Source organism: Anser anser (genome assembly GCF_964211835.1).
Source record: "Anser anser genome assembly, chromosome: 2".
Classification (NCBI taxonomy): domain Eukaryota; kingdom Metazoa; phylum Chordata; class Aves; order Anseriformes; family Anatidae; genus Anser; species Anser anser.
The window spans coordinates 123405311-123417903 of NC_139721.1; the positions used below are offsets into that span (position 1 = coordinate 123405311).

The 12593-nt window shown below is 39.2% G+C and overlaps 1 long non-coding RNA gene across 1 annotated transcript in view; it reads right to left on the reverse strand.

The window, feature by feature from the left end:
* Positions 1–4388: 4388 nt before the first annotated feature.
* The window catches only part of LOC310894669, a 32191-nt gene continuing 23986 nt past the window's right edge, over positions 4389–12593 (reverse strand). Inside the window, exon 4 of the long non-coding RNA XR_014580083.1 lies at positions 4389–9697. This is a non-coding gene — a long non-coding RNA (uncharacterized lncRNA). The remainder of the gene's footprint in view (positions 9698–12593) is intronic.

The window sequence follows — 12593 nt, forward strand, 5'->3', positions numbered from 1 at the left end:
ATTAGAAGTAGCTAGAGAGATAGTTTCACAATTTGGCCATGTGTAAATAATGGTACTCCAAGTCAGAGGTGTGCTTGCTTTGCAAAAGATCACCAAGCACCTGATTCTGCATAGAATTAATTAAAAGGCCTTTGTGTGGATTCTGACTGTGTGTGCTTATTGGTAGGCACACTGGGCAGGAGCCTAGGGATGTGAAACAGAAATGTGGCAGTACAATTCACAAACATTGCATAAATGTGAAAATCAGAAAAGTGTTTTCTGCTGAGGAAAATACATCATCATCAAAGAAAAGTTGTTGCAACAAATACAATTGTTGGGTGTTTAAAGAATTAGAGATGAAGTTAAAGTAGATGAGACTGCAAACAAAAAATCATTCTGTAGGATTTTGTTTAAAAAAAAAAGATAAAAATCATCATAGTATATTCAGAATACATATGAAAAGACAAAATGGAAATACATTCTCTAAAAGTATTAAGCAAAGACAATAGTTACAGGATGACTTTAAGCCAGTCAATCAAACTTCAGACAAAGGAAGAGTGTAGCATTAAGTTTAGATTCAAATTAAAGAGTTCAGTTATATAGTAACTCAGGCAACTATTTCTGGGTTTGTATAAGTAGAAGCCAGTCCATAATTTTCCCCTGTGGAATAAAGATGAGAATTTCAAAGGATTTCTCCTGGCTAAATGCATTTTACATAAATGCATAATGCAAAAGTATAAGCTGCAGGGAGAAACATTCCGGTTATATACAAAGTTAAATTATGTGACATTTAAAGTATAGCTCAGAATATGCATATATGGAACTGAGTGTTTATTTCTTGGACTCGGATCAACAACAAATTGCTTTTGTGGCAGCTGCTTCACAGAAGTGCCTTAAGGGTCAAGGAGGTGAGGGGTACAGCCTGGTAGATATGAACTATTCTCTCTGTCAAAACCACACACCAGTCAATTAGGGAGGAAAAAAAATACAGGGGCAACTAAATGAAAATGGAAATTGTGATCAGAGGCATGAGACTCTTCAGTATGCAAGGAGGATGGGAATGGTAATCATTAAGACATTGCATTACGTTGGCTGGATTGGACAGTACATGGAGTAGAACTGGCGATCTGCTCCACATGAGTTTCTACTGTACTTCCAGAAAAGTGATAAGGGCATGCTGAGGAGAATAAATGAAATATTCATGTTTTCGTAATGAGCATCAAGGGGTCCCTTTATTTTCTGTTTGATATTATTCTGTCCAGGCTACTTGAAATTGAATCACAGGTGTGAAAGCCATGGGGAATAACACAATGGTAGGTGGTATCGCAGGCTGGCAGGAGCCTGTGAGAAATAGCAGGGAAGCTAGGGACTGGCAGGCTAGCTACCAATGGAAGACCGTGTTATTAATGTTCACTCATGCCAGTCTGGAGCATAGGATCAAAAGAGATACTAAAATTAGAAACCTAGTCTAGGGGTAGGACTGACGGGTTTTTAGCAGTTGGTGGCTATGGTGGTAGAAAATGATACAATCAGAGATGCTAAAAGATTAGGAAGAAAAGGCAGCAAAGTCAGTTTGCTTCTCATCCTTGAAGCTGAGGAAACTGCTTCTCAAGACTCACGGAAAATATAAACTTTCAGAAAAAATGAATAAATATGACATTAGACACTTAGAGTTAATCCTTTAAAAATTGCAGCTACGCTGAATTGAAAAGTCCCTGGTGGCCTCAGAGAGACAACTCTGTGTCAACAGAGCCTCAGGTGAACTACTCCGGACTCCTGAAGCAACACCATCCTGCACATGGCTTCCCATCTTTCTGGGATGGGCAAGAGCAAAGGCCCTCTAAACCAAGGAAATAAAGCCCTCCTTCTACTACTGTAGGTACAACATTGTTGCCTATAGCTGCTATTTTTGCTCTGAATGTCCAAGTGCAGAGACTTGGAAAAATGCTTGGTATACCAGAATGCAAGTGCTAAGGCTATTTATTTAGGCAAAGTAGGGGAGGATAGTCTACTCCATGACTCTGCATGAAACACGTGCACTGAGGCAGCTGTTACACTGTAATTTGCTACAGATATGGTGTACCTAAGAGTCAGAGCTGTTTTCCTGATGTTCTGCTCTGCAGTCACTAACCCATGCAGTCATACGAACTGGCTCTGCGGCTTTAGCCCTTAGAAGAAGAAGCTATGCTGACCTCCTTTTCAGCTAGATGCAACCAAACTTTAATAGTCATTCCACATATCCTGCTATTCATATCCAACAACAAACACTTGCAGAATTAAAAACTTGTATTTCAATAGCAATCCAGTCAAGCATCAACTGCAGCAAATACAAATGACTAGAACAAAATCCCTTATGAAATATTACCCTGTCATTAAATTATCCTTTATTTCTTTTAAACACTGTTAGTTTTACATTACTGTCTTATAGAATCAAGACTTCCAGCCAAATTCATTGGCATGCATTTGCGTGGCAAACTATTCTTAAATGATGAAAAACTAGAGATAAATCACAGTTTTTAATGCAGAAGGTGAACTTCGGTATGGGACCAAGCACTTGATCCACACACAGTACAAAATTAATAATCTCTCTGAGTTTTCTATATTCAGCTTCATTAATCTAGACAAGGTCTAGATACAGCAGTGGCAGAATGAATAATTTGAAATCAAATCCCTGAAAGAGAAGGAAAAGGATCAGTGCACAAGTTGGCTCTCATTCACCCTTGAAAAAAATATATTCAGTTAAAAATATACTTTGGTTTGAATTTCAATGCTTGTAAAAGGTTGAGATATACAGACTGAGACACTGACCTTTCCTTTTCTTCCTTAGGTGAAATAGAACATAAGCAATGTCCGTGCAATCACCCAGAGACATGAAAAAAGGGTGAAGCATACAAGTGTTTCAGTGATGTAAGGATAAAAGTCAGTCTTGCAATTTTCTGAAAAGAGAAGAGGTCATGTTTGGGACTTTGGTCAAACCACCCTGAGAGTTTTTCTAAAAGACCCTGAATTACTCTTTTTGACAAAGTAATTAAAATATGAAAAGCAGAGGAAGTCACCCAGTACATACTGAAATTTATAGAGAATAGAAGGCACTTTGACCCTGTCAATATGACTGAGAACTGAACAAAATCCTCCCAAAAGGACCTGCAGCAGAAAGGATAAAAGTGTTCAAAATAGCATTTAATGAGGAGCTTCCAATATAGTACAGCACTAGTCCAGTACTGAGACCTCAAGTTGCTACTGCAGTTCTGGCAGCAAGAGTAAAACCCCAGGTCATCCCTACAGCCTGCTGCTCTGCCCACAGTGATGCCTTTCTCTGTCCAAGTTAATCTTTCACCAGGGGAGCAAGGAAGGCCTCTGGCCTGTTGACTTAAGTATTTAAGTGACAGGTTTGCACCTCATTAGCCTGCAGGATCTGCCTTCCCTCTCCTGGCTAGTGCTCCAAGGGTAAGCTATTATAAAGAGCTGAGTGGTAAGAAATCATAACCCAGATGTGTTTTACCAGGTTATAGATAACAGTGTCATTACTGGGATTATGTTTGGTTATGCCAGCATGCATTATGTGTCATCTGCAAATGTTTGCTGGACCAAGCCCCTGGGCACTAAGCAGGAGAACATCCAGGTTCTGGATCGTGATTAAGCCTGTGGGGGTGAACAGCTACAAGCTGTTTGGAGAGAAATGCCTCCCATAGCCAGAAATTGAGCTGTGGCTCTGGAGACCTTCTGGAGCCAGGTCGAGATGCCTCTGCAGAAAAAACACATCTGAATCAGGACTGCTTAGGGATTGCAACACACGTTACACTGTACATGTAAGTATGTTAGCCAAACTCAGCTTCAGCACAGCTGAATAACTGATGTACATAATTGAGTAGCTTTATAATGGATCAAGGCATGTGAGCTCAATTATGACCTTCTTGGCCATAATCAGTTATGACCAGGCAGGCAGCTCCTGGTCATTCACACAGTGCCTCTAACAGCAGAGAACCCAGACCACTGGGTCGCGTGGCTGGGAAGAAACCCATGTAAGATGTTTGCAACACTGCTTAGACAGGGACTGAGAGTAAGAACCTCCACTTAAAGTGTCCCCCAAAAAAGGTATGTGAGGGGACATCCTTTGCTGGGGTTGCCTCTAGCATTCCTTGTTACAGCTTCCTATAAGGCCTCTGGCTGTGCAGTTTGGATGATGGCCCCAAGCCCAGGCAGCTGAAGCCTGGGGACATGGGGGTATGGGGGCATGACGGTGTCCTGCTCATCCTTCCACTACAGCATGGCCAGACACAGCTTTGCAACTGATAAGCATAACTTGGTGTCTGTGTATGTGTGCATGTGTATGTCCTTATGTGTGTGTGTGGCATGTAGAGTGAAAAAATATGCCCCCTTTTCTGCTGCTGAGTACAACTGATGCTTCAGAAAGAAACGAAATCTTAGCCAGTCTGACTGCACACAGATTACATGGCTGGAAAATTATATAGCAAATAATTGTGGCTTAGAATTCAACAAACTACTAATTAGGACAGTTCAGGACGGGTTAGACCAGGAACAGCCAACCTCAGAGCTCTTAAAAGGCCTGTGGAGGACTAGATGGCCACACACACGGTTATGCAGGAGCACTGGCAGCTGCATGGACGCCATGAGCTCTGCCGGTCCCCAGTGTGGTGCGAGCATGGCTCAGCCATGCTGTGGAGCAGCCAGCAGGTGTTTGTGGATGGGGAGGAGGCAGCCTCAGTGGCAAGGTCCTTCATGGCCACCTTTTGGGTCTCGTTGGGCTCAGTGCAATGAGATGCACGTGTTTCTCATTAAATTAATAACACGCAGAGGTGCCTCATTTGGTTTTCAGACTTTTCATGAGTAAGAGCTGTATAAATTTAATCAGTGACCACAATGGAATCTGATATTATTAGCTGAAGTCACTCAGTATCAGTAAACCTGATATCTCAAATGCAAATATGATACTTCAAAAAAAAAAAAATCCTGTGTATCATTAAAACATAGACAAATGAGCCAAGCTGCCTTTGATCAGAATAATTTGATCCGTCTTTGTCGTAATAGACTACTCAGAGTTGTAGAGATTTGCTGTCTTCTTGACAACCAGCAGGAGAATGTAGGTTTAGTTTTGAATCTGTCCTGACAAGGGGGTTCCTGACAAATGGTTCTCTTGTGAGACTTATGACATGTAATTTGGACCATCCCTACAGCACATACACTGCACTCTGATATACTGTATCCTGGTGAGTGGGTTTGGAGAAAAAAAACAGCTGCTGGAAGAGAAGCAGGTGTCATTCCCACAGCAGGGATAAAAGGTGATTAAAAGAGAAATCTGACCGATGAGGTATAACAGCTTACATACTTTCATTACAGAAAAAGGACAGGAGAATTCTGCTTAAATCAGTCACATGGAAGTACTGTGCCCCAAAAGAGAAAAAGCTCTTTAAGCTACAGCTTAGGTTGAAAGTGTTCAGTATGAAGCAAGAAAGACTTTTTATGGGGTTTGAAACAAATCTTGATTACTGAATAAAGTATGACAATCACTTAATTGGGAGAGGGATGCTCTGAGGATCTAAATGTGGCCCTGAGTAGTGTTGATTATGATGCCTGGGCGTTGCTATGCAGTATACTGGAGGAATTAGACTGATTGTCTAACTTGGAGTGTTAGAGAAGTATATGTTTCAGAAGCTCTGGTTTGTATCAGTTAGTCCCAGTCTGTGCTTTATTCAAAGTTAGAAGTCAGATAAAACCCAGACACTGAAGCAGACCTCTGTCAGATGGTCTGAGTGATTCTGAATAACACAGGAGCTGCCAAAGGAGTGTATACAAATCTTCTTTTTCATCTGCAGATCACTCCCTCAATAATGCCACTATCACAGGAATCCTTTCCTCAGGATTCTCCCCTAAACTAAAAAGCTTAACAGTTGATCTCTCCTAGAAAGTTACAGAAGTAAGTAAAACAACAAGGGGAGGAGAAAGGGATTTATTTATTTATCTCATATGTTCCAAGTAGTTCCCAGTGTGGCTTGAATAAGTTTTGTACAACAGGAAGGCCTTTCACATATTATGTATGCATTAAAGTGATGAACTGTGATAATCCAGGGCAGGCTGTGGTGCCTTACTTCCAAAAACATTAAACACAAGGTGAGATGTCCTGAAAACAACCTAACTTATACACCAACAGTGGTAAACACACATCAGGGACTAAACTAGTCATATCACACATGCCTTTTCCTTCTTTCTGAATACACTCTACCTGTTTGCACGTGCTTTCTACAGAGTCCTGCCCAAGGGCTTTGTTCTGGGCTTTACATATCAATTGCTGTATTGATACACTTAAGCTACAAGCAAATGGCTTCAAGACTTGTGTAAAAAATAAAATAATAATAATAATAAATCCTAGCAAGCCTGCACATCCTCTAACTGTGCTCATCAAGTGTTCTTTAGGCATATTAATAGGAGCTGCTGGCCTTTGAATATTTTGGTCTAAAATACAGTTTATCATCTATTTGTTTTCTGGTGAACTTTTCAAGCAAGCTAAAACTCAGTCATTTCTCTGTTCATTCAAAAAAAAAAAAGTCATTAAAAAAATACTTGGCCAAAGATATAACAGGCCTGACCCTACAGATGTTCCTCTAATATTTTTTTCCTTTTACATTTCCTGCTGTTTCGTAAGTGGAAATTAAGCATAAACATTTTAAAAATAATGCTCCATGGTGTTTTCTTTTTGTATAATGCCAGATGTTTGGATGTTTGAAATCTAAGTTTTTTTTGGTGGTGGTGGTTGCTTGCTTGCTTATTTCTGGGATCAGTTGCTGTGTAGTTACCTATTAGAACAATTGTAGAAAAGGTAGGGAGCTGAGCAGTGAGCGCAAACTGGAGCCAGAAACTGAGGAGAACATAGGGCAGGGACTTGCCAAGTTTTCTGCTTCCCCACTGGGAAAAGCTGTACTTCCCAGGACTCTGGCATCCAGAAGGGAGTTTTTTGGCTCTTTAGAGCATATATAAAGGTGAATAATAGGGTGCTTATTTCTCCTTCCATTTCTCCTCCATCTAAACTGCAAATGAAATCAGATTGCACCTTTCTCTGAAACTGCAATACTGTATTAAAAGGGAAGAAAATGTTTGTAGAATTTAACGGAAACTTGTGCTAAATAAAACTGCAATGACTGTAAAGCCACAACCCAACAAAACAAAACTCCAGCTGCATCCTGCAGCTCTGAGCATCTTTTACCATATACATGTATATATTTAAAAAAAAAAAGGGGGGGGGGGGGCATGTTAAGAACCCCTGAGCTCTATGGTATTGTCTCATGCATTATTTGGTTTACTTTTAACTCCAGATAAGTACCAGAGTAATTGAAAATTCATTCCTTTCCAAAATTTCATTTCTTTGCAAGCATTTGGTATCTCCTCTCAGATAAACAGATCTCTTAAGTTGATAATAGGGGAAAAGTTATCCTGCTTCACTTTCCTTTTGCATTTCACTGAACTCCATTAATAACAAATGTCAAACACTACTCATATTGGTTGCATTTGAGAGAAGAATTCAAGGAAAGCTGGTGAAAAATTGTTCATCTGATCAGATGTTTGAGAATCCCTGAAGATTGAATTATGAAGAGTTGTAGTGAAATCTGTCATCTGAGTGAGCGATAATGGAAAATCATCCATCCCTTTGAGCATGTCATGGGAAGGACCTTGGGGAGCATTGTAGAGCAAAACATAATTGATAGTCTAATCCATGTTGTTTGTTTGTTTGTTTGTTTTTCTGATGGATTCTTGTGGAATCTTTTTCATGGAAATTGACTTTGGTGTGCACGTGTCATATGCACACACTGAATCATGTTCACAGAAATTAATCTGAATTATATATTTGAATTTATATAATGGGAAATCTGAGTTCATGCTGTTCTTCTCATATTGAGCTGAGCTGATGAGAGCAGTGTTTTTGAATATTTTGTTAAGAGGCCTGTTAGTTTTACTTATCTTGTATAGAACTTCAGTTCTGTGAAGCTTAAACAAGGGCATTGCAACTGTCGGTTAATCTCCCTGCTCCCAGATATACATAACTGGATTAATGGTGTTTTAAGAAGGACCTGAAGAACCTTATAGTGCTGACTAAAATATAGGAAAAATATGCTCCTTTGATGTCAGGAAGTTCTATGTGTCACCATAAGATTTGGAAGAGAGGAAATACATGGTGTAGAAGTCTGGAGAGCAAAAAAGCTGACTCTTCAGAATAGGTCCATGGTGAAAAGGGGCAAAAACAGTGATTACAAAGAGAGCGTGTCCTGGGGATGAAGTCCAGAAGAAATTATTGTGTATTAAATAAATAAATAAATAAATAAATTTACATCATTTGGCTTTTTTTTTTTTGGGGGGGGGGGGCGAGAGGGGGGAACACAAAGTTGTGCCCTACTATGCAGCAGACAGATTACATGGGACATGTGACAGCTTGTGGTACACGAGCTATTTTCACATGGACTTTATTCTCACAGATGCTCACCGACAAAAGGATGAAAGAGGTAGTATCCCTGAAGGAATCTTTGTTAATGTCTCATCTCACAAATCATTACAAAGCAAAGCTGGCTGGATGGAAAAAGCCAGTGGATTATTTCAGTAAAAGCTGACAGAATATTAATAGCTTTCTCAGGGAGGAATCATGTGATAAAGTAGACTGTCACTGGTGACTGGAATTTGGGAACTGCAGGTATATTAGTAGGGAAACTTAGGCAAACCAGAAAGTCATTAAGAAAAATTAAGAAAATTACACTGACAGTTGGTGGATTTTATTAATTGCATTTAGTGAAGATGTTAAAAATGGAAGTGAAGGAAGCAGTAACAGCGATATCAGCAAATCTTTTGACCCACCCACAGAGCACAGAGAAGAGAAAAACAGATTAAAAGCAGTGCTGGCATAATGGCCGGATGATGAAACAGATGTTCTCACAAGTAAAAGCAGCGTTTTTTTTCAGTGTTTGGAAGACTGAAACCCAGGGAAAAGATTTGCAATGCATCCCAATGTTGATTTTAGACAGGGGTAGTAGAAATAGCACCTTCAAATTTGTTGATATGCTGGATATTTTGTATTCATACTCAGATGATTGATTCACCTGCTACAGAGGTGAGAACTAATAGAATTCTTCTTACCTCTAATGTTGCTCTTTCATTCAGCTTGAAAAAATCTTTTTTTGATAACAGTTTACCAAGTTTATATTGGCCTTTTGAGGATCTCTGTAAACTACAAAAGATAGAGTTCTGCAGAGATCATGAGCTTTCTTCATGATTAAGATCTAGTCACAGTAGATTTAGGGGACAGAGATTCAATTTAGATATGTGGTTGATAAATGTTTATACCTTAATCTATATTGAATTAGAATTTTAAATGACACATTAGATTCTCTAGCATTTTGAAGGCAATATAATAATACTGATGTTGTGAATAGCCAGCTTGTTACCAAAAGCAAATAATGATTATTACAGATATCTATTATTAGTGGGTAGTAAATGCCGAGGAGAAAAAATCTTCCTCTCTTTATGTGAAAGTGGCTGTATAATATAAATATAAAAAAAAATAAAAATAAAAAAGTGTTTTTCTGCAGACCTTAGGCAAGGAACACTCACCTTGAACTGATGAGAAATAATATAGGCTTGAGTCCAAAGTGACCCCATTCATACTTTCAGCGAATTTTAGACATGAAAAGAGATCATTCGCGCAATCAGAACTCAGAATCTGTAAGGACAAAAAAAGCTATTACCACCTCAGATTGAGTTAGGTTTGGACCTGCCTTCTGTCTGAATGCTGGCCATATGCTTCATGGGCTTGGGCCCTCTCCCCCAAACTAGATATTGTAGAAAAGGTTTCATGTTATTTAAGGATAGATTTTACTGTTGTTCCTTAATTCTAACCTTCATCAGTGAGCCCCATAATCCACCTCTATTCCTAAAATATCAATTATTTACGGATATTTTGTCTCCGGATATCATCTTTAAAGTCTAGCATAAAAAGCTATTTTTAAAAGCTATGAGACTTGAACAAATTTAGCCCCAAACCAAGGGAAAAAGAAATCTTCTTTAGTAAAATCTTCATAAACATACTTAAAACAAAGTCACTGCTGCTATAAATATATTGTCTAAGGACCAGCTGGAGAAACCTGTAGGTACAAACAGTAAAAAGGAACCAGAGAATCAGTGTTTTCTTGCTGTAATAGGTGGTGTTCTCAGACTATTAATTACTAGGTTTAGCATTCACCAATACTTGTGTAAATGTTGTAAGGAGAGACATTTTTAAGGACTGAAAGGTGAAATTTTCTGAAGTGTGTACAGGTGGTTCCTCCTGCAGTTTAGGAGAAGCCTAGGAGTAGCTCAAAGCTGTTAGTGTGGAAACTTGGTAAGCAAACAAGGCAGACCTGTGGGGGAATAGAAGCACAGGTTGATCTTTGATAGTGAAAGGTTCAGGTTGGAAATTAGGAGAAATTTCTTCTCAGAAAGAGTAGTCAGGCATTGTAATTGGTTGCCCAGGGAGATGGTGGAGTCACTGTCCCTGATGGTGTTTAAGGAAAGGTTGGTTGTACTTAGCGATATGGTTTAGTGGATTATATTGGTGGTAGGGGGACTGTTGGACCGATGATCTTGAAGATCTTTTCCAACCTTAATGATTCTATGGGATACAATAAGCATGAGGACTGGTGGAATGGAGGAGAGGCTTGAAGAAAAACTCAAAGGGAGTAAGTCATAATAAAATCTCAGAGTTTGTGCACATCCAAAATTACCTCATGTCATTCATCCAAAATATATGTGGAGCATGCATTTAGACTTTGGATGTCATGGATCCTACAGTACTGGCATAGCTAGTGAGATTCTTCCAAGTAAAAATATCCTCTGTGATCAGAAGGACAGAGGGCCAGTTTGAAGGCCTGTGAGAGAAGGAAAATGATCTTTGACACACTGTTTTGAACAGGTATGGGCAGGGTGAGATTTAAGAGAAACGTTTCTAATATGAGATAAGATCCTAGATATAGAAAGAGAGATCAAAAGACCCAGTGTCTTGGAGATGTATGGAAGAAAGATACCTTTCTGGATGTAAAGACGTAGGAAAAGATCTGAATTGAAGATGATATTCAGGCTGTAAGTCTGAAGGAATGAGGAGGAAGGTGAAGTCATTGGCACCAAACAGCTGGGGAAAGAAAAGTAATAATAAGGGGGGGGGGGGGGGGGGGTGGGGGTGGAAGAGAAGAGACAGAAAAAGAAAAACTGAGTATATAGCTGGTGAGAAAAAGTTTATAAAGAAAATCTCATGAAAACTTGACAACTCATTGTCCCACAAGGACCAGGCTTTGGAGAACTCTCTCTAGAACCCAACCAGGGCTTCAACACTTCCTAGCAAGCTCTAAGCAATAAATGTTTCTGTTTTCTGTTACTTTGCCCTCAGTATGCCTTTCAGTATGGTTGGCCTCTGAACAAGACACTGTTCATGATGTGCATTATTTGGATTTGGAAATATTTTATCTATCTGTCCCATTGTATTTTTTTTTTCAGACATGTTTAAAGTATATTTTGTAGCACAGGAAGCAAGAAATTATGAACAAAGGAACATACTATTCCAGTTGTGCGGGAGGAGGTAAGAATAGGCAGGCGATTAGGTAAATATAAATGTTTATAAAACACTCTTCAGCAATATTAGATGGCAGGACTTCTTTGAAGTCTGTGGAAACCCTGGGAATAGGAAAGCAAGACCAAATATAAAGTTCAGCTTTAAATATTTCCACTGATTTATTTTCAGTCATCATCTTTTTTTTTCTTCTTTTTTTTTTTTTTCCTTAGTACCTTTTACTGCTTTTAATTAAGACCTCAAGGGAAGGAAGCATATTATAATTTATGGTAATGACTTTCAGTCCCTCGCTTCGTTTCCTCTCTTCTGGTGTCACAGTATCAAGAGTTATTTTACTGGGTTAAGAAGAACGGGAAAAGACCTACTAAAACTGCTGTGCCAGGTAGAAACAACAACAACAACAAAAAGAAACAAAATTTTTTACAGGTTGTGAAATGTCTGATGAGATAGTCAGTGGTTTCCCTATGCCTAAGACCTTTTTTAAGGTCAATGTCTATTAGAGGAACCAGAACTCTTCAAATAATCTGAAAGTGAAAGTTATGATTGGAAAACCAAGGTGAAATGCCCTGCAATGTGACCCGTAGTCCTGCACTGCCACAGAGCTAGATGTGGGGGGGACAGCATGTGTCTAGATCCTACTAGATGTGTAGTGAATGTTTAGGGCACAGATGCGCACACAGACTGTGAGAACTTCTGAGTCCAATGGGAATTCTTCCAGCTGGAAAACCTCAGGGATCGTGGCCTTGTTCTTGAATATTGGAGACACGGGTTCAAGGCAAGTGCAGAGGTTAGGATTGTTCCCTTGTCATAAAATGGAGATAAATGATTATGACATAAATGTCATAAAATGTCATCAATGAGGAGATCTCAGGATCTCTTTTTTAAATGAGAAATGTTGTTGAGTCTTTTCTAACAAAGGTATTGTCCAAATAGATTCAATTCAAGGGGCAAAAGGGCAGTTGGAATTGATGGAATGTTGTTTGTGAGTACGAATGAAAACTTTATTACTTGAAAAAAG